The sequence below is a fragment of the Bombina bombina genome, chromosome 3, assembly GCF_027579735.1.
Source record: "Bombina bombina isolate aBomBom1 chromosome 3, aBomBom1.pri, whole genome shotgun sequence".
Classification (NCBI taxonomy): domain Eukaryota; kingdom Metazoa; phylum Chordata; class Amphibia; order Anura; family Bombinatoridae; genus Bombina; species Bombina bombina.
Window position 1 is genome coordinate 1,030,155,747 of NC_069501.1, and position 13,846 is coordinate 1,030,169,592.

Genomic DNA, 13,846 nt, shown 5'->3' on the forward strand with positions numbered 1-13,846 from the left:
CTCCAGATAACACTAACATTTCATAACTTTTACAGAGCAAAATTTAGATTCATACCTGGGTTTACTCACTAATAAACACACAAATATATCACACTGCTTACTTTTTTTTACATTTTTTATAAGGCATTTTTTTACTGTATACTGGTATATAATGAAAACTGCTTCTAAATCATGGTATTGGTGTTTCCTGTTTTCAACATCTTTAAGTTTCACTTTCTTTGTGTGAGATGAGAGCTTCCCCTTAAATAGATTCAAGCATACATCAGGTATAAACTAGTATATTCAGAGAAGCAGAAGGACGTACTTGCTGTAAGTTTATGTATTTCTATATAGATAGATCAGATATAGACAAGCATTATATATGGGTATTGGGCCTACATCTGGCATCTAACTTAAGTGGAGGGCTAGAAGATCTGCAACTGTCTTGGTCTCATATGGCTTATAGCTGTTATAAGGGTCTGTATCTGGTCAAGTCTGGTGTGGTACGGAGCTAGTACAAACTGGGGCAGATTAGAGGTCTGTTGGGGCATACACCTGGCATAAGAAGATTGTGGATACGATGCATCAATTCTGTGGTCTGTTCTGCTTCACCATAGCTTACACCCTTACACAGATTATAGCATACATCAGGCAGAAACCAATTCATTCAGTGTAGCTGTACTTACTAGCTGTAATTTTGTGTATTTCTATACAGACAGACATATGCATTTAATTTAATGTATTGGTGCTTTTTGAACTGTAGTTACATATTTAATACATTTCTTCTTTTTATTATTAGTATTATTATTGCTAATTATTATTATTATTAATTAATATAATGTGTTAACATGTTATGCATTGGGAATACTTGTACATCTGGCATTTTAATAACTGATACTTTTGCTATTGCAGTTTGACAAATCTACTTTTACACAAACTACATTTATGCTTTTATTTCTTCATGCACATTGTTGCTGTGATACTCAGTTAAACACAAAAGGGGTGCATCCTGGAAGTATTCTATAAAACATTGGAATTGGTTGTGGCTTTTTCTTTGATTCATTCTAGATTGCACAACTGGCAAGATTTTAAAATGTGACATAATCTGTGCTAACATGAAAATCATGTTAGTGTCTTATTATTATTAATAAGGGGCTTTATATACCATCTGATTTCAGCACAATTCTGGATATTATGGGATTGAATATAATATTATTTATTATGTAATTTGATCATCTTTAATAGCACTAATGTTTCTACATGAAGTCACATGTGTTAGCTATGCAGCAAAAAAGTTTTTTTTTATTCTATGTTTCTAAAACGAATTGCTAATTTATCATATTATATTTTTATAGCACTACAGCAAACTAAACTAAATGTAAAATATATTTCTACTAAAGCTACTCTAGGTTTGTAAAAAAAACGTTAGCACTCTGCTACTTGAAAATGTTTATAAATAAATAACTAACGCCTAGATTACGAGTCTTGCGTTAGCCTTAAAAAGCAGCGTTGAGAGGTCCCAACGCTGCTTTTTAAAATTAGTTTTTATTCAGAGAGAAAATAAACATGGGGCATAGACATTTACCCCAACAGCATATCATTGATTACATATATAACATTTATACACTACATCATCACATTTGCTGTATAACCAAGAAACATAGAGAAAGAGAAAAAAAAAAGATGGTACAGGATGTCATCTATAAATTTCAGCTCACACATTTCCAACTTTAACATAGACATAGTAAATCCTATAATACAAGCTACCGGATTGCCCACAGCCCACATGTTCACAACCCTCTCATTTTATGTGTTATAGGGAGATTAGAACTTCTCCCCTACCTACCTTTAACTAAACTACCCCCCAAGCTAACCCCCCAGTAACCCCCTTTAACCAGAATATCCTAACATAGACCTATTATTATCCTGTAGCCAGGTGATCACTCTGTCACATGTACCAACGCTGCTTTTTAACGCCCACTGGTATTACGAGTCTGGCAGGTACAGGTGTAGCGCTCACTTTTTTCCGCGACTCGAGCATACCGCAAATCCCCTTACGTCAATTGCATATCCTATCTTTTCAATGGGATTTGCCTAAAGCCAGTATTACGAGTCTTGGAAAAAGTGAGCGGTACACCCTCTCCTGTCAAGACTCGTACCGCAGTCAGTAGTTAAGTGTTTTATGGGCTAACGCCGTAACATAAAACTCTCAACTAAAGTGCTAAAAAATACACTAACACCCATAAACTACCTATTAACCCCTAAACTGAGGCCCCCCCACATCGCAAACACTTAAATACATTTTTTAATCCCTAATCTGCCGACCGGACATCGCCGCCACTGTAATAAATATATTAACCCCTAAACCGCTGCACTCCCGCCTCGCAAACACTAGTTACATTTTATTAACCCCCTAATCTGCCGTCCCTAACATCGCCGCCACTATACTAAAGTTATTAACCTCTAAATCTAAGTCTAACCCTAACACCCCCCTAACTTAAATATAATTTAAAATAATCTAAATAAAATTACGACAATTAAATAAATTATTCCTATTTAAAACTAAATACCTATAAAATAAACCCTAAGATAGCTACAATATAACTAATAGTTACATTGTAGCTATCTCAGGGTTTATTTTTATTTTACAGGCAAGTTTGTATTTATTTTAACTAGGTACAATAGTTATTAAATAGTTATTACATATTTAATAACTTCCTAGTTAAAATAAGTACAAATTTACCTGTAAAATAAACCCTAACCTAAGTTATAATTACACCTAACACTACACTATAATTAAATTAATTCCATAAACTAACTAATTACAATTAAATTAAATAAACTAAAGTACGAAAAAAACCCCACTAAATTACAGAAAATAATAAAATAATTACAAGAATTTTAAACTAATTAAACCTAATCTAATCCCCCTAATAAAATAAAAAAGCCCCCCAAAATAATAAAAATCCCTACCCTATACTAAATTACAAATAGCCCTTAAAAGGGCTTTTTGCGGGGCATTGCCCCAAAGTAATCAGCTCTTTTACCTGTAAAAAAAAAATACAATACCCCCCAACATTAAAACCCACCACCCACACACCCAACCCTACTCTTAAACCCACCCAATCCCCCTTAAAAAAACTAACATTAACCTCTTGAAGATCACCCTACCTTGAGACATCTTCACCCAACCGGGCACAAGTGGTCCTCCAGACTGGCAGAAGTCTTCATCCTATCTGGGCAGAAGAGGTCCTCCAGATGGGCAGAAGTCTTCATCCAGGCGGCATCTTCTATCTTCATCCATCCGGAGCGGAGCGGGTCCATCTTCAAGCCAACCGACGCGGAGCATCCTCTTCTTCCGACGACTCCCGACGAATGAAGGTTTCTTTAAATGACATCATCCAAGATGGCGTTCCTTGAATTCTGATTGGCTGATAGGATTCTATCTAGCCAATCGGAATTAAGGTAGGAAAAATCCTATTGGCTGATGCAATCAGCCAATAGAATTGAAATTCAATCCTATTGGCTGATCCAATCAGCTAATAGGATTGAGGTTGCATTCTATTGGCTGTTCCAATCAGCCAATAGAATGCAAGCTCAATTTTATTGGCTGATTGCATCAGCCAATAGGATTTTTCCTACCTTAATTCCAATTGGCTGATAGAATCCTATCAGCCAATCGGAATTCAAGGGACGCCATCTTGGATGACGTCATTTAAAGGAACCTTCATTCGTCGGGAGTCCTCGGAAGAAGAGGATGCTCCGTGTTGGTTGGCTTGAAGATGGACCCGCTCCGCTCCGGATGGATGAAGATAGAATATGCCGCCTGGATGAAGACTTCTGCCCTTCTGGAGGTCCTCTTCTGCCTGGATAGGATGAAGACTTCTGCCCGTCTGGAGGACCACTTGTGCCCGGTTGGGTGAAGATGTCTCAAGGTAGGGTGATCTTCAAGGGGTTAGTGTTAGGTTTTTTTTAAGGGGGGATTGGGTGGGTTTTAGAGTAGGGTTGGGTGTGTGGGTGGTGGGTTTTCATGTTGGGGGGTATTGTATTTTGATTACTTTAGGGCAATCCCCAGCAAAAAGCCCTTTTAAGGGCTATTTGTAATTTAGTATAGGGTAGGGATTTTTATTATTTTGAGGGGGGCTTTTTTATTTTATTAGGGGGGATTAGATTAGGTGTAATTAGTTTAAACATTTGTAATTATTTTTTTTATTTTTGTAATTTTGTAATTTAGTGTTTGTTTTTTTGTACTTTAGTTTATTTTATTTAATTGTATTTAGTTTAGGGATTTAATTTAATTATAGTGTAGTGTTAGGTGTTAGTGTAACTTAGGTTAGGTTTTATTTTACAGGTAAATTTGTCTTTATTTTAGCTAGGTAGTTATTAAATAGTTAATAACTATTTAATAACTATTGTACCTAGTTCAAATAAATACAAAGTTGCCTGTAAAATAAAAATAAACCCTAAGCTAGCTACAATGTAACTATTAGTTATATTGTAGCTAGCTTAGGGTTTATTTTATAGGTACGTTTTAAATAGGAATAATTTATTTAATTGTAGTAATTTTATTAAGATTATTCTAAATTATATTTAAATTAGGGGGGTGTTAGGGTTAGGGTTAGACTTAGGTTTAGGGGTTAATAACTTTATTATAGTGGCGGCGACATTGGGGGTGGCAGATTAGGGGTTAATAAATATAATGTAGGGTTCGGCGATGTTGGGGTCATAGGTATAATGTAGGTGGCGGCGGTGTCCGGACCGGCAGATTAGGGGTTAATAATATAATGCTGGTGTCGGCGATGTCGGGGACGGCAGATTGGGGGTTAATAAGTGTAATATTAGGGCTGTTTAGACTCGGGGTTCATGTTAGGGTGTTAGGTGTAGACATAAAATGTATTTTCCCATAGGAAACAATGGGGCTGCGTTAGGAGCTGAACACTGCTTTTTTGCAGGTGTTAGGGTTTTTTTCAGCCGGCTCAGCCCCATTGTTTCCTATGGGGAAATCGTGCACAAGCACGTTTAGCCAGGTCACCGCTACCGTAAGCAGCGCTGCTATTGAGATGAGATGTGGAGCTAAATTTTGCTCTCCGCTCACTTTTTTGCGGCCAACGCCGGGTTTGTAAAAACCTGTAATACCAGCGTTGTCTTAAGTGAGCGGTGAGAAATACTCGTTAGCACCGCAAGCCTTACTGACAAAAACTCGTAATCTCGCCGTGTATATATACTTTCTACAAATAACTAATATATATATATATATATATATATATATATATATATATATATATATCCTCCATGTGTATCTGCACTCTCAATCTCCTCCAGTCATCAACCAGGGTGCCAGGTCAGTAATATTCACAGTATTTTCAAAATAGGATTGCACTCGCTGGATTTAAGCATAAAACTTATTTTATTTTATTGTGGTAACGTTTCGGAGTCCACAGACTCCTTCCTCAGACCAGTACAAACATGCAAGTGAACATAGTGCCTTATATATACAATAAGCCCCACCCATCTAACAATACCTGTGTGAATTGCGCCAAAAACATGGTTGTCATGGTGATGACCCCCTCAACCAAACAATATTGCCATACTACTAAGCTAATAAAATAGTAAAATATATAGAACAGAAATACAAACATATCATTATAGCAATGTATATCCATGTAGACCAACATTTGCAGTATCAGGTTACACTGTGTTAACAATAATTCAGCACGTGATTCATGTTATAAAGTCACATTAAGCATGGAACAATTGAGTCACAATAATATATCCCTAATTTATAGCTAGTTGGTTACTTATATGAGTCTGTATGTGTCCATAATTGAGGTTATTACACAGTCATCATATCACATATTGTTTAAATAAGCGTTACCCAGAATTGGAGAATCCTAGTAAATCTCTGCCACTGCTTTTGTACACGCATCATGTTTGTCAGGTCATAACAGATCTAGATTATTGCTGATAATCATAGCAGACACCTCCGTATAGGAACATACCTTATGTAAAAATGCCAGTATCCCCAGTTTGACTAGTGATCTGCCAAAAAGATGTGTTGCTGTCAAGTGCCAAGTTATGTGTCTCAGAGACGCTGTGCATTGAACTCCGGCGTCTGTGGTGTAATTCCTCAAACCGCATGGCTAATTAGCATATGCGGCTGACGTCACCCGGCTTGCGCTACTGCTTGTAGTCATGGTAACCGCGGTGCGTTTATACAGCTTCAAGCCCTGTCAGTATTATCAGAGTGATTTGAACACATTAGTGAGTGTTAGGTGGCCATGTAACAATACAGCAGTAGCTGGGGGGTCATCACCATGACAACCATGTTTTTGGCGCAATTCACACAGGTATTGTTAGATGGGTGGGGCTTATTGTATATATAAGGCACTATGTTCACTTGCATGTTTGTACTGGTCTGAGGAAGGAGTCTGTGGACTCCGAAACGTTACCACAATAAAATAAAATAAGTTTTATGCTTAAATCCAGCGAGTGCAGTCCTATTTTGAAAATACTATATATATATATATATATATATATATATATATATATATATATATATATATATATATATTATATAAAGCAGGGGGAGTCTGCACTCACATTTATGATTGCCAATGCAAAAATAAACTGTTTTGAATGTTCTGAAAAATCAGCACTCATTGGATTTGTAAAATTCTAAACGTTTTATTTAGAAAAAAATATGATGTTTCTTGGGAAACATGTCCCTTCCTTATATATATATATATATATATATATATATATATATATATATATATATATATATATATATATATATATATATATATATATATATATATACACAGTATATACCCAAATAATAAAGTTGGAGAATTAAATAAAAATGGTGGAATAAATAGAACCATGGAATAAAGGTGCTAAAAAGCTGTTAAATACAAAAATTAGACAGGTTTTAAATGTGGAATATAGCAAAAATGTATGAAAATAATAGAATAAATATATGAACAGTAACACTAGCACCAGCTTATCTTATATTCAGCATGTGTTTCTTAGCAACCCAAAGTAGAGGTCTAGATGTGTGTATAATTGGTCTTCAGAATACTATGCCATATACCCTATGTATCAGTTATTCATACCCTTAGCTTAAAGGGACACTAAACCCATTTTTTTTTCTTTCATGATTCAGATAGAGAATACAATTTTAAACAACATTCCAATTTACTGCTATTATTTAATTTGCTTCATTCTTTAAATATCCTTTGTTGAAGAAATAGCAATTCACATGGGTGAGCCAATCACGCGAGGCATCTATGCACAGCCACCAATCAGCAGCTACTGAGCCTATCTAGATATGCTTTTCAGCAAAGGATATCACGAGAATGAAGCAAATTAAATAATAGAAGTACATTTGTATGATCTTTCTAAATAGAAAGAAAAATTTTGGGTTTCATGTTCTTTTAAAAACCTTAATGACCAAGGACGTGCCAGGCACATCCTACGTGTCAGTTAATTACCAAGAACGTGCCTGACACGTCCTCTGGGGTTTCAAGCACTGGAGGCGATCGTGATCGCTTCCAGATGCTTTCAGGGTATTGCAGTGATGCCTCGATATTGAGGCATCACTACAATACCCTTTTTCACCCACCGATGCAGAGAGGGCCACTCTGTTCGCACTCACCACATTTCCATTAACTTGTATGAGAAGGAGGGAGTGGGAGGGGGGAATCAATGTTGGGCAAGGGATTTTGGAGGGGGGAGGGCAGCTACACTACAGAACATTTGGGTTTTATTTATTTATTAACCCTAAAGGCATATTCTTTTAACAAACTGGGTACTGGCACTGCAGAAAAACTATTAAAAAAAAAAAAAGCCTTTTATTTTAGTACTGGCAGACTTTATGCCAGTACTTAAGATGGCAATGACAATTGTGAGGTGTGGGAGGGAAGAGAGATGTTTGAGGGGGGTCAGAGAGAGATCAGGGGGTGGGATGTGTCAGGTGGGAGGCAGATCTCTACACTAAAGCTAAAATTAACCCTTCAAGCTCCCTACAAGCTCCCTAATTAATCCCTTCACTGCTGGGCATAATACACATGTGGTGCTCAGCAGCATTTAGCGGCCTTCTAATTACCAAAAAGCAACGCCAAAGCCATATATGTCTGCTATTTCTGAACAAAGGGGATCCAAGAGAAGCATTTACAACCATGTGTGCTATAATTGCACAAGCTGTTTGTAAATAATTTCAGTGAGAAACCTAAAGTTTGTGAAAAAGTGAACAATATTTCTTTTATTTGATTGCATTTGGCAGTGAAATGGTTGCAGGAAATATACCAAAATGGGCCTAGATCAATACTTTGGGTTGTCTACTAAAACAAATATATACATATGAAGGGTTATCCAGGGATTCCTGACAGATATCAGTGTTCCAATGTAACTATCGCTAATTTTGAGGAAAAAAAATGGTTTGGAAATAGCAAAGTGCTTCTTGTATTTATTGCGCTATAACTTGCAAAAAAAAAACAAAGAACATGTAAACATTGGGTATTTCTAAACTCAGGACAAAATTTAGAAACTATTTAGCATGGGTGTTTTTTGGTGGTTATAGATGTGTAACATATTTTGGGGGTCAAAGTTAGAAAAAGTGTTTTGTTTTTCGTTTTTTTTCATCATATTTTATAATTTTTTTATAGTAAATTATATGATAGGATGAAAATAGTGGTATCTTTAGACATTCCATTTAATGGCGAGAAAAACTGTATATAATATGTGTGGGTACAGTAAATGAGTAAGAGGAAAATTACAGCTAAACACAAACACCGCAGAAATGTAAAAATAGCCCTGGTCCCAAACGGTCAGAAAATTGAAAAGTGCTGTGGTCACTAAGGGGTTAATTAAGAGATGGCCAACAGGCAGCCCATCAGTTACATATACAGGGAGTGCAGAATTATTAGGCAAATGAGTATTTTGACCACATCATCCTCTTTATGCATGTTGTCTTACTCCAAGCTGTATAGGCTCGAAAGCCTACTACCAATTAAGCATATTATGTGATGTGCATCTCTGTAATGAGAAGGGGTGTGGTCTAATGAAATCAACACCCTATATCAGGTGTGCATAATTATTAGGCAACTTCCTTTCCTTTGGCAAAATGGGTCAAAAGAAGGACTTGACAGGCTCAGAAAAGTAAAAAATAGTGAGATATCTTGCAGAGGGATGCAGCACTCTTAAAATTGCAAAGCTTCTGAAGCGCGATCATCGAACAATCAAGCGTTTCATTCAAAATAGTCAACAGGGTCGCAAGAAGCGTGTGGAGAAACCAAGGCGCAAAATAACTGCCCATGAACTGAGAAAAGTCAAGCGTGCAGCTGCCAAGATGCCACTTGCCACCAGTTTGGCCATATTTCAGAGCTGCAACATCACTGGAGTGCCCAAAAGCACAAGGTGTGCAATACTCAGAGACATGGCCAAGGTAAGAAAGGCTGAAAGACGACCACCACTGAACAAGACACACAAGCTGAAACGTCAAGACTGGGCCAAGAAATAGCTCAAGACTGATTTTTCTAAGGTTTTATGGACTGATGAAATGAGAGTGAGTCTTGATGGGCCAGATGGATGGGCCCGTGGCTGGATTGGTAAAGGGCAGAGAGCTCCAGTCCGACTCAGACGCCAGCAAGGTGGAGGTGGAGTACTGGTTTGGGCTGGTATCATCAAAGATGAGCTTGTGGGGCCATTTCGGGTTGAGGATGGAGTCAAGCTCAACTCCCAGTCCTACTGCCAGTTTCTGGAAGACACCTTCTTCAAGCAGTGGTACAGGAAGAAGTCTGCATCCTTCAAGAAAAACATGATTTTCATGCAGGACAATGCTCCATCACACGCGTCCAAGTACTCCACAGCGTGGCTGGCAAGAAAGGGTATAAAAGAAGAAAATCTAATGACATGGCCTCCTTGTTCACCTGATCTGAACCCCATTGAGAACCTGTGGTCCATCATCAAATGTGAGATTTACAAGGAGGGAAAACAGTACACCTCTCTGAACAGTGTCTGGGAGGCTGTGGTTGCTGCTGCACGCAATGTTGATGGTGAACAGATCAAAACACTGACAGAATCCATGGATGGCAGGCTTTTGAGTGTCCTTGCAAAGAAAGGTGGCTATATTGGTCACTGATTTATTTTTGTTTTGTTTTTGAATGTCAGAAATGTATATTTGTGAATGTTGAGATGTTATATTGGTTTCACTGGTAAAAATAAATAATTGAAATGGGTATATATTTGTTTTTTGTTAAGTTGCCTAATAATTATGCACAGTAATAGTCACCTGCACACACAGATATCCCCCTAAAATAGCTATAACTAAAAACAAACTAAAAACTACTTCCAAAACTATTCAGCTTTGATATTAATGAGTTTTTTGGGTTCATTGAGAACATGGTTGTTGTTCAATAATAAAATTAATCCTCAAAAATACAACTTGCCTAATAATTCTGCACTCCCTGTAGGCCGCTGCACTAGCTTTTGTGACCTGTGAGAAAAAAAGCAGAAATAAGAAAATGTACCACAGCTTTTGTGGCCACAGGAAAAAGAAGAACCAAAATGGGTTTTTTGGGAACGTCTGTTGAGTTGGCAGACGAGGTAGCCACAACTTCATAAGCCCTCTGGAGGGGAGAATAGCAAATAGGAAACCCTCCAACTTTACCTAAAGGTGACCTGTGTGTTAAATATATATAAATGTATATATGGCTCTTGGAGCTTCTTAAATATTGATCTATACCCTAATGTGTTTGGACATTGTCTATCATTGGCTTACTAAATAAATGACTAATAATCCTCAATCGTTTGGAACTATGTGTTATATAATGTATGGCTACATTTGAAAAGAAGTTAGTGAAATGAAACTACCAGCAGACCACAAATAGGCAGTGATGCTCAGCATTACAGTAATTTTAGCATAACTGCTGCAGTATGACTTTCACTTCCTTAAGGTATTTCCAGTACAGCACATTTATTTTCTTACAGTGCCCCAGAAAACGTGAACAAGAGTTTCTGAGGGTTTATGAAGAGAATAAAATGCAATTTGTAGCATGGCTATGACATTTGTCTTGTGTTTTTATTGTATTTTATTTGACCTTTTTCTACCTTTTCTCTAATTTAGATATGGTTCAGTACTCTCTTAACAACTTGTTGTCTTTTTTCTCTTATTTTGTTTCTGTTAATGATAAGCAATGCATAATTTAACTTTATTCAAGACCTAACTTTATTGTCAAATTTGAGCCTAGGGCATCTACTTATCAAGCCGCCAACTTACTTGTATTCGACGGCACTAATACGCTCGCCTAAGATCGCCCAACTTTGCTGCCTCGGACCTGAATACGTTCTCCAAAGTTACCAAAAAAGCTGTCAAAAAGCAGCGCACCAAGTACGGGGCGATGAGCAGCGGACTGTTGTTAACTGACAGTCATCGATCTCCCTGCTCTTCGGCTTTTTCCCAGCTTTATTGGTATACTGTAACCAAACACCCACACTATACTACACTGTTTTACCCCTATCCCGCTGCTCACGGCCCCTGCCGCAACTAATAAAGTTATTAACCCCTAAACTGCCACTCCTGGAGCCCACCGCCACTCTAATAAACGTATTAACCCCTATCCTGCCACTCCCGGAGCCCACTGCCACTCTAATAAATGTATTAACCCCTATCCTGCCGCTCCCGGAGCCCACCGCCACCTACATTATATTATTAACCCCTAATCTGCCGCCTCCTACACCGCCGCCACCGACATTATACTTATTAACCCCTAATCTGCCGTCGCTAATGTCGCCGCCACTATATTAAATTTATTAACCCCTAAACCTAAGTCTAACCCTAACACCCCTAACAAATATGATTAAAATAAATCTAAATAAAACCTACTATTAATAACTAAATAATTCCTATTTAAAACTAAATACTTACCTATAAAATAAACCCTAAGATAGTAACAATATAACTAATAGTACATTGTAGCTATCTTAGGGTTTATTTTTATTTCACAGGCAAGTTTGTATTTATTTTAACTAGGTAGAATAGTTATTAAATATTTATTAACTATTTAATAACTACCTAGCTAAAATAAATACAAAAGTACCTGTAAAATAAAACCCAACCTAAGTTACAAAAACACCTAACATTACACTATAATTAACTAAATTACCTAAATTAAATACAATTAAATAAATTATATACAATTATCTAAAGTACAAAAAAAATTTTTTACAGAAAATAATAAACAAATTACAAGATATTTAAACTAATTACACCTAATCTAATAGCCCTATCAAAATAAAAAAAGCCCCCCCAAAATAATAAAAACCCCTAGCCTAAACTAAACTACCAATTGCCCTTAAAATGGCTTTTTGCGGGGCATTGCCCCAAAGAAATCAGCTCTTTTACCTGTAAAAAAAAAATACAAACAACCCCCCCATCAGTAAAACCCACCACCTACACAACCAACCCCCCAAATAAAATACTAACTAAAAAAACCTAAGCTCCCCATTGCCCTGAAAAAGACTTTTGGATGGGTATTGCCCTTAAAAGGGCAGTTAGCTCTTTTGCGGCCCAAAGCCCTAACCTAAAAATAAAACCCACCCAATACACCCTTAAAAACCTAACACTAACCCCCTGAAGATCGACTTACTGTTCTGAAGACCGGACATCCATCCTCAAGTAAGTGGCAGAAGTCTTCATCCAACCGGGCTGAAGTCCTTAACGAAGCCGGGAGAAGGCTTCATTCAAGCCGGGCAAAGTGGTCCTCCAGACGGCATCTTCTATCTTCATCCATCCGACGCGGAGTGGCTCCATCTTCAAGACATCCGACGCGGAGCATCCTCTTCCTTCCAACGACTACTGACGAATGAAGGTTCCTTTAAGTGACGTCATCCAAGATGGCGTCCCTTAGATTCCGATTGGCTAATAGAATTCTATCAGCCAATCGGAATTAAGGTTGAAAAAATCCTATTGGCTGTTGCAATCACCCAATAGGATTGAGCTTTCATCCTATTGGCTGTTCAATCAGCCAATATGATTGAGCTTGCATTCTATTGGCTGATTGGATCAGCCAATAGGATGAAAGCTCAATCCTATTGGCTGATTGCAACAGCCAATAGGATTTTTTAAACCTTAATTCCGATTGGCTGATAGAATTCTATCAGCCAATCGGAATCTAAGGGACGCCATCTTGGATGACGTCATTTAAAGGAACCTTCATTCATCGGTAGTCGTCGGAAGACAGAGGATGCTCCGCGTTATATGTCTTGAAGATGGAGCCGCTTCGCGCCGGATGGATGAAGATAGAAGATGCCATCTGGGTGAAGACTTCTGCAGGCTTGGATGAAGACTTCGGCCGCTTTGTTGAGGACTTCTCCCGGCTTCTTGGAGGATGGATGTCGGATCTTCTTTGTAAGTAAATCTTCTGGGGTTAGTGTTAGGATTTATTTAAGGGTTTATTGGGTGGGTTTTAGTTTTAGATTAGGACTTGGCCTACAATAGAGCTAAATGCCCTTTTAAGGGCAATGCCCATCCAAATGCCCTTTTCAGGGCAATGGGGAGCTTAGGTTTTTTTAGTTAGGCTTTTATTTGGGGGGTTGGTTGTGTGGGTGGTGGGTTTTACTGTTGGGGGGTTGTTTGTATTTTTTTTTACAGGTAAAAGAGCTAATTACTTTGGGGCAATGCCCCGCAAAAGGCCCTTTTAAGGGCCATTTGTAGTTTATTGTAGGCTAGGGGTTTTTTTATTTTGGGGGGGCTTTTTTATTTTCATAGGGCCCTTAGATTAGGTGTAATTAGTTTAAAGCTTTGATAATTTCTTTTTTATTTTTTGTAACTTAGTGTTTATTTTTTTGTGTAACTTAGTGTTTGTTA

General features: G+C 37.6%; 1 protein-coding gene across 1 annotated transcript in view; it reads left to right on the plus strand.

Annotated features, from left to right (window-relative positions):
• Nucleotides 1-240: 240 nt before the first annotated feature.
• The window catches only part of LOC128652045 (TRAF family member-associated NF-kappa-B activator), a 165,157-nt gene continuing 151,551 nt past the window's right edge, over nucleotides 241-13,846 (plus strand). Inside the window, exon 1 of the mRNA XM_053705000.1 lies at nucleotides 241-309. The gene's annotated coding sequence lies outside the window, so the exon portion shown is untranslated. The remainder of the gene's footprint in view (nucleotides 310-13,846) is intronic.